Raw genomic sequence first — 11,662 nt, forward strand, 5'->3', positions numbered from 1 at the left:
AAAAGGAATTAGGGCCCATCCTTCTGGGAGGCCCCACCTGTAGCATGTTTGTCCAGAGAGAAGAGAACCAAAAAACATACATCTGACCACTTGCTCTCCTTTCTTCTGCTGTGGGCCATTCTCCAGAACAAGGACTTCCTATCAGCTGGAAACTTGTCATGCCCTCTCTTGAAACTATTCTCTCCTTCCCTAGCAAATAAGATTTATAGCTTGACTGTGATGTGCACGGGCTGCAAGAGAACACGATGGTTAGGAATCATTAGCTTTACTAATTATTGATTAGTAGGAACAAAAACTTATCATTCATGTTTTCAAAATTTGCTCCCAGGACACACATCCATGCTAGACAGGACAAAACACCATCCCTGCAAGAATATGGGAGAAGGAGAGATGATAAGAAGCAAAGATGAACTCCTCTGCTCACTCTTTTTAGTGAGGGATCAATAAATACATGGTTCTTACTGTCACTGCTAATGATGATACTTCAAACTCCAGACACTCAGTCATTACTTAAATATATAAATATAACTAAGATAAGGGAAAAGTACTGTAAGAATGAGAAAAAAAAAAAAGCCAGACTCCATAAAAAAGATGGAAAGCAAGAGAAAGTACTGCAAAACATTTAAATGAACAGTGACTAGAAGGTAAAACTAGAGCAAGGTCATCTGGAATGTCCATAATGTGAGATAAACTCATTTTCTTAAAATAAATGCAGAATAGATTAATTGACAAAAACCAACTACTTGCTACCAAAAAAAAAAAAATGTGTAAAGCAATGTTGAGAGAAAAGAAAAAAGCACTGGTCATTCACATTTATACTACTAAATGAGAAACAGCATGTTTTATGAGATGGATAAATCACTCTAGAATAGAATATTATTTAGGCGAAAAATATGTTTGCAAAATTGACCTCAAAAGAAATAAAAAGCCTAAAAATCAATAACCATGGAAGAAAGTGAAGAAGCTGTCTAAAAGTTATCCTGGCCCCAAAAATGCCTTAAGAAGATGTTTTATGTGGAAGATCTGGAAAATTTTCAAGGAATAAACAATCGGCCAATGTATAACCTTTTCTAGAATACAACAAATAAAGAAAGAGCACAGATTCTTTTTTTTTTTTTTTTTAAGGCTGGCAAAACATGGAGTACTAAAATTCAACACGAAGTAGAAATAGACCAGCCTCACATAAGAAAACAATGTCAAAATCTCAGTGAGGTCTGAGCAAATGTAATTCATTGCATTTTAGAATACATTCTAACCCACTTGAGCTCCTTCCAGAAACACAAAAGTGTTTCCGTCAGTGTGAAGAAATCTGCTTATGTAACTCACGCTATGGGTCAGGGTTCAATTACGAAAACCAGAGTCCTCTCTTGCTGGCTTAGAGGGACAAGAGATTCATCGCAAGATGTTAAGTGGCTCGCGGAGCACCAAGCTGCTGCCCCTCAACAACCAGAGGCCTCCAGCTCCAGTCACCTGTTGTCTCTACCCACATGAAGACACACAATCAGGAGGCTGCCTCCAGCAGAAGGCTGCTGAGCAGGCCACGATGTGACAACAGAGACTCCACCATCAGCCCCAGGGTCACCCTGCCCTGCTGTGACCTGCCGAGCGGGCACCCCCAGCCGTGCCTCTCACTTCTGCACAGTCCCAGACATCAGATCCTGCTCTGCCCACCACCTGTGCCAGCACGGCGGTGTCTTCACAGCCCTCCGCCTCGCCAGTCTCCAGCCAAGGCATCTGACATTTAAACCTTAGTTGAGGCCTGGGGCCTGACCGTGCATACCAGCTTTCTCATCTCCACCATGCAGGATAGGACTACCGAGTCACCCCCGCCCTGGCCACCCTCACATGCTGTCCCATGGCCACCCGGCTGCCAAGCACAGAGCCTCTGCCTCTCTGACTAACCAGCTGTCTCAGTGGTGAAGGAGTGCACCCACCCTCCCCACAGAAGCGAGGACCCAGGGGACCCAGCCACGCCTGTCACCACATCTAAGGCTGAGTGCTGCTGATATGGGGGTGATGAGGGATCCTCACCAAGATGCATGAAAACTGGGGCTCAGTGTCCGTGGTCACGTCACAGTGACATTACGGAACTCGGTAAAAGCAGAGGAAAATGGGTCACCATGCAGAAACATAAGCCAATGGACCAAGGAGAAAATATGTGTGGGAGACAGTCCTGACATCAGCAATCGGTCACGGTGCCAGTGTTGACACAGGAGCATAGATAGACGAGTGACAGACGTGACATATCGTTTGTTATTATTCATTACTCATACTTGTGCAATGGCTTGAGATGCAATTCACACACGTAATTCACACATGTTCACTGAACACTTCCGTGGCTTCTTGTACACTCACAGCCTGTGCAAACATACTCACCATACTCGCCTTCGCTTCCAGAACATTCTCACTGCCCCCGAAGGAGCCGCGGGCCCATGAGCAGTTGCTTCTCCCTCTTCTGACCCCCAGCTCTCTCATCCTAGCCCCAGAGGAGACGACTACAGCTCAGAAAACATTCTGTCTCTATTTTCAGGATTTGCTTACCTCGGACATTTGGAGTAAATGGAATTACCCAGCACGCGGCCTTTTTGGACTGACACTTCCACGTAGCATATCTCCAAGGTCTGACCATGCACGTCGGCACTTTGTCCAACAGGAGACCACCACATGAGCACGCCACACGGTAGGTACCCACACACCCATGCCATTGACGCACACGTGGGTCATTTCTACTTTTTTTGGCTACTGGGAATAACACTGCTGCGAACGTGGGGGTGCATGGACGGTGGGGACGTCTGTTTTCATTTCTCTCGGGTACTACCTGGAAGGAAACTGGACTGGTTGCATATTTACTCTGTGGGTAACCTTTCGAAGAACTTCCCGAGTGTTTTCCCAAAGCAGCTGCAACATCTCACTTCCCCACCAGCAGGACCCGAGGATGTTGGTTCCCCACTTCCTCGCCGACACTTGGTGTTTGTCTGGTCACCGTCTTCCAAGGTGGGACGAAGTGCTATCTCACCGTGCTTTGGGTTTGCATCTCCCTATTGGCTAATGACGCTAAACCTCTTTTCATGGGCTGATTGGCCATTTTTGTGTCTTCACCGGAGAAATATTTAATCAGACCCTTTGCTCATGTTTTTTTAAAGATTTTATTTATTCATGAGAGACACAGAGAAGCAGAGACACAGGCAGAGAGAGAGGCAGGCTCCCTGTGGGGAGCCCGATGTGGGACTCCGTCCCAGGACCCCGGGTTCATCCCCTGAGCCGAAGGCAGAGGCTCAACCACTGAGCCACTCAGGTGTCTCTCTTTGCTCATTTTTAGTTGACCCATGTAATATCTCTTCAAGAAACTGTGAGAGGGGTAGGGAGCAAGTATGTGTGGATGGATTTTGTTCTATTAGCCTTCTGTTTCCCAGTTCAGCCTTCCTTCGTCTCTGGACTCTCGTAAACCATCAGATGATACTTCTGTGCCCAGGCTGTCAACTGTATTACGTTTCTGCAGGACACAAGTCTGCAACAACGTCCATCCCACAGAAGACTGGGGAGATAATCTTGATTCATGCTGCGTGGCGTGCCATGGTTCCTCTAAAACCCCAAGTGTGTCTGCAGGCGCTGACGTGGAATCATGTTCAGGATATACCAAGATATATAAAAAAGAGAGAGAGCACCCGAAATGAATATAATATCAGTTATTCCTCAAGAGCCCAGTGAGGACCTACTGCTCTCATCCGTGTAATACACACCCATGTGGCCGTGCACAAGACATCTGCTCAATGCCACACACCGAAACATTAAGCAGCTCGCTCCGGCAGCAGCGTATGTGAGTTTATGGAGTGTGTCCTCTCTGGAAATCACTGCTGCTCCTGGGCTTGCGAGGACCAGGAGAGCCTTTACATCCTCTAGACCCAGGGAGACAGACCCGCAAACAGCTGTGTCTGGAAAGGCAGGTGCTCTTTTTTTTTTTTTTTTTTTTTTTTTTTTAGGCAGGTGCTCTTGACAGTGGCAAGAAGGCCTCGCAGCCGCGGGAGTGTGCAGTTCACGAGGCCGCTCCGAGTCTCGGCAGGAGGACCCCTCAGGTTCACGGTCCGGACATTCAAGGAGCCTCAGGCTTCTCATGCCGGGGTGGCCGTTCACTCAGAAGAGCTGGGCCGTGAGATCCAGAAGAGAAGGAAACAGTCACGTGGGTCCTAGGGAAAGGCATGAAGACAGGAGGCCACCTAGAGCAGGCTGCCAGGGTCCTAGCCCCGGGGACAGCTTCCCCAACCTGGGGGACACCACAGCCACCCTCACAGGGTCCCCGCAACCCAGGCCCCAAACTCACTCTGCCCATCCCTGGACCCACATGCTCCGACAGGAAGACTCTCCTGGGACGACACCAGTCCCTTCATCTGTCCCCCACAGCTTTGTGAAAGCAGCCTAACCCCTTCCCAGAAATGTATTTTGCTTTAAAAACTCAGCTCTGGGACTGCTCCAAGACACTAAAATGAGCTTTTGTGCACACACACGCACACCTGTAGGAAACACGCAATGAGCCCTCCAGGTGGACTGGGTTGTGAGGTAGGGGCACACCGGGTCCATGTGCAGGAGCCCAGGGGGCCCCTCAGCAGAGCACAGGCAAGAGGATGCAGTTGTGGCGGGGACAGGGGACCGTGGCAGCACACGCACTGGCCACCCCAACCTCAGCCGCCCTGGGGGTGCCTCCTCCTCTGCCGAGTGGCTCCAGACTCATGAGAACACAGAGCAGGAGCAGCCTCCCTGCATCTCTAGCCCCGGGGTCGGGAGGCTGAGGAGAGTACCCGGACACGCAGGCGGGGCATCACCATGTCCCCCCAGTCCAGGCGAGGCTGCCCTACAATAGCATGCTGGGTCTTTCCAGCTCCAGGGTCCGGGGGAGCCTCCCTGGCTCATCCCAAGCCATGTCCCTGCTGCGGCTTTTGTCAGGAAGAGGGCAGTAGCAGAGCTCCCATTGACCTGGTCTGTGACTTCTTAATTTGTCCAAAACCTGGATAGAGAGGAAGGTGTACCCCCAGGGACCCTGACCCGTCACCTTGACGACCTCCCAGGAGAGGCAGGGCCACACGGCGCTCCTGTGCCCGGAGTGCGGTGGGCTGGCCCGTACAACGAGGACCTCGTGCCGACGCTCCTGAAGGACCAGCCTCAGTCAGCAGCTCTCCAAGAGGCCGGGAGCCCCCGGGAGCCCCGAGACCCCTGGCGGTGGCAGGGAGTCAAGCCTTAACCATCAGAGCACGTGATCGCCCCCTTCAGCTCTCACACATGTGCGCAGGGGGCAGAGGAGATTCTGGAGGCCACGTCTGTCCCCCACCAGGTGAGGGTGTGCACGTGGACTCTTGCTTTAAGACTTTCTCAGACTTCTCGGTGCTCAGTAAACACTGACCAGGAACTCATGCAAACAAACGTTGTGAGGGGTTCTCTGTGACTTTTAAGAGTGAACCCAAAAGGTGTGAGGAGAGGGGAACGTCACGTCCCTCCCCGAACGTGGTCACCGCCTCACGATCCCGGCTCCTCGCTCGAGGGTCTCCCTGGCCGCCGACGCTGGCAGCCCACTCTCAGGCAGAGGGTGTGCACGTCTGCGTCAGGGCACGCCACTCCGTCCAGGTCGACCCAGGAGGCCGAGGACGTGGCTGGGGGGCCCTGGGCACGTCCACTCACTGTGGGAGCCTCTGCCCTGAATCTACTCACCCATGCTTTTCTGAGGACACACGGGGACATGAGGCCGAGGCTTCCTTAAGCAACACTCCACCCCAATGTCACCAGCATGCTCCTGCTGTCACTGGTGGGGACCGGTCCCTCCTACCTCCTGACACCCCCTGCCTCCTTGATGCCTCCAACCCAGAAACCCAGACACACTTGCCCGGTTGGCATAAACGGGCCCAGCCTGGATGAGGCTGTGTCACATCGACTGCACCCTCGCCAGGGGCACCCCTTGCCTGAGTGACCTGCCCAGAGGTCAGCCCCAGGCCTGCCCTGACCCCCTGCAACGCTCCATTATTTCCTCCAGTGCTCTTTTCACAGACTGACCCCTACATGTATGTTTGTCCTTTCTCACCACGGGCTACCCCGAATCCTAGAGCTGTGTCTGACTCAACAAATACCCTGAAAATGAACGGCTCATCATGTCCTGCGTCGCCAGGCACAGAAGGAAGCATGCGGGGAGAATCGCCCAGTTAATGTCATCTGTGCCCGGGCCTGTGCTCGAAGCGAGCAAAGGCCACACCAGAGGGGCCAGTGAGCTCTGGATCAGGGGGTCTCTCTGGAACAGAGAGTGGACAGTCCCCCAAGGAGGATACGTTTCGTCTGGTCAGAACTAGCCGGGGTGGTCTTGAGTATTTCCTGCAGAGCCGCGGAAGCTTTTCTGGCAAGTTACGTCACCTGAACACTTTTTATGTCTTCATTTATTTTAGTAAAGTGATACACATACATAGTATTTTTAAAGCAGCAGTGGACACTACTGGGAGGGAGTGGCCAGGCCGCCAAGGGAGAGGGCTGGGTGAGCGCAGGGCACGTTCTAAGTCCCAGGACCACTGGTGACACTCAGGCCACTCCGTCCCCACAGCCACAGCAGAGCTCCTGGGTCTCATCCTGCGCAGACTCCCCCGAGGGCCCTGCCCCAGGGGCTCCCGCTCAGCAGGTGGATGGGACCCCAATGTGCATTTCGCATCGGTTCCCAGGGACCCCACTTAGAGAACCGGTCTGCCACACATCATCAAAGCCTCCACTCCATTCTCCTCTCAAGTTCAGGATTTCCTTCTTAAGCCTCATGACTCAGACAGCAGTGGACGTGGATGGGAGAGAAGGTGACCTTCCCGGGCAGGACCCGGCACTGGACCAGTGGCCTCGGGGGACACACAGGAGGACCAACCTGGGAGACTAGTGCCTTCTGACCTGAAGGGCTGCTCGGGCTTTCCGGGAACTGGTCTTATCTTTTCACCTAAAAATAGCCATTTTTTATAAGCTATGTAGAGGGAGTCGCTCCCTTCAGGAACTGTGGGCCACAGGAAATGGGAGTTTTGTGGGAGGTTAGAGGATATGGCCAGAAGGCATGGCCAAGGCCAAAGCTGTGCTTCCTTCACGTTATATTTCGGGGAAAGGAAGCATTTGAGTGGTTGGTTAGCGAGCGTGAGCTAAGTGCACACCCGAGCCCAGGCGGGCACTCTGACGGTAGGGGCGGTCTCCACTCAGCTCTGGCGGCCAAGCCACGGACTGGGGTGCAGGCAGACAAGGAGCTCTCCAGCGTGGTGTCCAGTTCCTGGCCTCCCCTCTGACTCCTGCACCGCGTGCAGTGTCAGGGCGCGGCTTCCGTGGTCTCCCTGGTCTGGTGCCCCCATCCCCCAACATGCCCAGAATGTCCATGTCGTCCATCTCTCACCCGCTATCCGCAAAGCTGTAAAAGTGCTCCAGACAAGGATGCGTTCCCAAAGCCGAGGTGTGCACAGAGGTCACCCTACGCTATGGAACTCACAACACCGCAAGCAGCGTCGACACCTGAGTGGTATCGATGGGCTGTGTGAGTGTGAGCTAACCTCTCAGCCAGCTCCTCCACAAGGGTCTCCAAGCATGATTTCCATACATGGTTGGCCTCTCCCAGCACCCCAACACTTGGGCTTAAAGAAGTTCCTGCATGTCGTCTGCTGGTTTGGACACATCTCATCGCCGCACTCTCACATGATGCATTAGCAGCACCTCTTTCGGGTAGATGGGTCCCGCCACCCCTCCTTCCCTTCTTTGCACCTGCACCTTGGAAGTCGCATGGCTGAGACCACCAGGGACTCCAACTGGGGGAGCGGATGCGCTCTTACCCTCCAACCAAGGGGCACGGCCACTCCGCTGCTCCATGCTTGCATCCTAGCTTCCCTAATACTGGCCCTAGTCTTCAGCGTTCACGCTAACGTGAACCCTTTACTGGGTGTGAAATGTTCCCCCCCCCCCAAAAAAAAGAAAAAGAAATGTTCCCCAAGCCCTGGTAGCACTGCCCCGGTCACCCCCAGGCCCACGGGGGCCAGCCACGTGGAGTTAGTGCCTTGGTGGGAGCTGGCCAGGCCTGTCCACTGTCCCATGCTGATGCCTGGGCACGACAGGTGGCCCTGCATCTCTGCGCCAGTCCCAGCAGAGGAGGCATGAGGGCCGAGAATCCCCAGGGTGAGGAGTACGGAGTGGCTTAGCAGGGTTCCTGAGAAGGAGAACCAACGGGCACAGACATACACACCCGGGGAGAGAGGGTGACGGTGAGGACGCTGCCACGTCCCCAGATCTGCAGATGGCAGCTGAAGGCCCAGGAGAGCAGATGCGTGGCTCCAGCCCGAAGGCTGGTGGCTCCAGAAGAGTCGGTGTTCCTGCCCAGTCCCAGGGCAAGAAAAGACTCCCGGCCCGGCCCGGCAGTCGGCGCACAAGCACAGTCGCCCATCTGGGCACCACAGCCTCGTTACGCTGGCCCCTACAATTACCTGTGGGCAAGATGCTCCCACACATGGTGCCCGGGCAGCACGGGGCCGCGGGGGCTGCCGGGGCCTGGGAGGCAGCAGGTGCTTGACACCGCCGATGCTGCTAAGGGACCAAAGGCCAAACACATGAGGTTCCCCAACCCTGCCCTTGGTGCCACCTCACCCAGGGCCACCGCGGCCAGACCCTTCAACAGGGACAGGACGGGGGCTGCAGGGAGCCCCACCACCACCTGCTGTGACCCTGGGCCCCAGGGGCTTACCCTCCTCAAGGGTCCTACCCCGGCCCCATCCATCTGTGGGGTCTGCTCCCTGACCGTGGGGGTCCAACTCCAGCCCCATCCAACTATGGGCTATGCTCCCTGACCCACGGGGGTCTAACCCCAAACCCCACTTGAGCAGCATCTACCAATGCCTGGCCACCTTCCCGGGTCATGGCCACCACCTGCAGCGCCCTCCTTCCCTGGGGGCCAGGCCCACAGCACCCTCTTTCCCTGGGGGCCAGGCCCGTTAGCAGTCCCCAGCTCCTCCTGCCCCTCTGGGATGCCCACCCTGGAGACCAGGAGCTGTCTGAGGATTTTCAAAGGGCATCCCATCCCGCTGACAAACACACTTGCATTCAGGCTTCACTGAGCAACCCCAGAGGAGGAGACCCCACATAGGGGACCCACAGCACAGGGGGCAGCATAAGGCAACCCCCTCACATTCCTCACTCAGGTGTCCTCTCTCCTCCCCAGCAAAGCAGCAGGTTGGCTATAGGGTTCCAGCGGCATCTCCAGTTCCAGGAAGCAGGGGGCCCCTCAGCTGCCTGGAGACCCGGGCTGGGGCTGGATACACAGCCTCCCCTCCCCCACACCGATCACCCGGACGGCACCACACATGGGGTTCTGCTTCCAGACGCCTGCCTGCCTGGCTCATTCATGGCCGGTGATACAAGCCACTTATGAAAAACTAAAATAAAATAAAGACGGGTTTCCAGCACACTTCGGGGCTGGTAATTCCATCCGTCGTCCATATGCCAGTGTCATTCCCCAGCAGCTGGGAGGGAAGAAAGCTTAATCTCTTTGAACCTGCATAGTATCTGTGCCCTGTGACTATATAAAGGTGCAGCTGGGCAAGATGTCATGAAAACATTCAATTCGATGTAATGGGGTGTCAGATGCCCTTGCACGCTTTCTCGCATTTCCAGGACACACTCCAATGAAACCCCTGGCATGCTGACACCACAGGCCGCCCGTAGGACAGGGCAGCCAAGCATGGCCTTGGAAAGCTGAAGAATCTTCCATCTTTTATCCTGGGGAGTTAAATACAGGCATGTGGAGAATGAGGTGAGGGCCAGGATGAGCCAGGAAATTCTTGGGTCCTAGAAAAAGCAGTTGCTTGTGCAATGGGGGTTCTTACTGAGCCCTTGTCTCCTGGAATGACAGTTGACCCTCTGACACCATGGAGGCTGGGGTCCCCCCCCACCCCCACACACAAACACGGTCAAAAATCTACATATAACGTTTGACGTAAACATTTTCATAATAACCTACTGTTGAGCAGAAGTCTTAACCAACTATGTGAAGACTCGGTTAACAAGTATTTTGCATGCTACATGTGTTACATACCACATTCTTTTTTTTTAAGATTTTATTTACTTATTCATGAGAGGCACAGAGAGGGGCAGAGACACAGGCAGAGGGAGAAGCAGGCTCCCTGCGGGGAGCCCGATGTGGGACTCAATCCTGGGACCCTGGGATCATGCCCTGAGCCAAAGGCAGGTGTTCTACCACTGAGCCCCCCCGCGCCCCTGCATACTGCATTCTTACAACAAAGTAGGCTAGAGACAAGAAAATGTTCCTAAGAACATGACAGGGAGGAGAAAACATGTTTTCCCCGTCATGCTGTAATGAGCCATGTATATACGGATGCAAGCAGTTCACACTCGTGCTGTTGGAGGCTCGCTGCGCTACAGAGCTCATACAGCTGCGCTTCCTCCAGAGCTTTCCTACCTCCTGCCATGTGCCTCTTTTTTCTTTTTCCTTCTTTCGTTTTTTCTTTCTTTCTTTTTGTAATTTCCGCCATAAAAAGGTTGGACACATCACGGTGGAGCTGAAATCAGCAGGGAGGTGTGCCCAGGAGGGGAGGCCCAGCTGCCTTGGCGATGGCCCCACTCTTCCTGCTCCCTGAGCTCCCTGCCATGCACCATGCTCATGGGAACTGCCCGTTAAAAGCAAGTGGGAAGGGGTCACACTAGGGCCTGTGGCTACTCATCACCCACGATGTTAGATAAGACGGTTAAATCAGTACCTATTCTGTGTGGCCAATTACCCAACACTTGGTGGCTTGGCACAGTGATCCTTTATCATCTCTCCAGCTCCCTGTAGGTCAGGAATTTGGGCAGGGGGCAGCAGAGTGGCTTGTCTCTGAGTGCTGTTATCTGGGGACTCAGGGTGGGGCAGGGACCATGTGCATGCATTCCCTTCTGGGGCTGGCAGTCCATGCAGGCCACTGGCAGCAGGCCCAGCTGGGCTTTTGGCCAGAACACCCACACCTGGCCTCAGCATGGGCCCCCTGCTTCCTCCCAAGCTGGTGACCGCGCCTCAAGAGCAAGTGTCCCAAGAGCAGGAGGAGAGCCAAGATACTGAGGCGGAAACCGCCACAACCTTTATGATCCAGTTTCTGCAGGTGTCCGGCATCACTTCCACCGTGTTCTGTTGGTGGAGACCGTTACAAGGTCTGCCAGACCCAAAGAGAGGGACGCAGAAGGCCTCCCCGAATGGAGGAGCCCAAGGTTCTATTACAAGAAGAGCACAGAGGGTGGGATGGAGAGGGGTTTAGGCGCCTCTGGAAAATACTCCTACCAGGACGACAGACAAGCAGGTGCCTGATGAGAAGTCCATCCTCTGGGGCCAACACTATGCAGACACGAGGCCCGTCAGCACTTTCCTAATTCCCTCCAAAGTCCATGTAGGGAGCCCAGCAGAGTCAGGAAAGCATTCTTTATATGATTCCACCCAATGAAGAGAGCTTTCTCTGAGACTCATATCCAGAACGTTTCCAAAGGAAGAAAAATAACCAGGCCTTCCACGGGGCTCTTGTGAGTCATCACCTACAACCTCCTGCCTCAGGATGCAGACAGTACAAGGGACTCCCTGCAAGCGTAGGGCAGAGCCGTCACATTGCTTCACCTCGCTCGAGGTCTGCTCAGAGGAGGTGCTCATCAT

At 54.1% G+C, this 11,662-nt stretch overlaps 1 long non-coding RNA gene across 1 annotated transcript; it reads left to right on the forward strand.

Moving 5' to 3' along the window:
* Positions 1-1,387: 1,387 nt before the first annotated feature.
* Positions 1,388-7,729, forward strand: LOC144290553 (uncharacterized). Its single transcript, XR_013358162.1, has 3 exons — positions 1,388-2,680; positions 3,500-3,944; positions 3,985-7,729. It is a non-coding gene; the product is annotated as an uncharacterized LOC144290553 (long non-coding RNA).
* Positions 7,730-11,662: the final 3,933 nt, after the last annotated feature.

This window comes from Canis aureus, chromosome 1 (assembly GCF_053574225.1).
Source record: "Canis aureus isolate CA01 chromosome 1, VMU_Caureus_v.1.0, whole genome shotgun sequence".
In the NCBI taxonomy this organism is placed as follows: domain Eukaryota; kingdom Metazoa; phylum Chordata; class Mammalia; order Carnivora; family Canidae; genus Canis; species Canis aureus.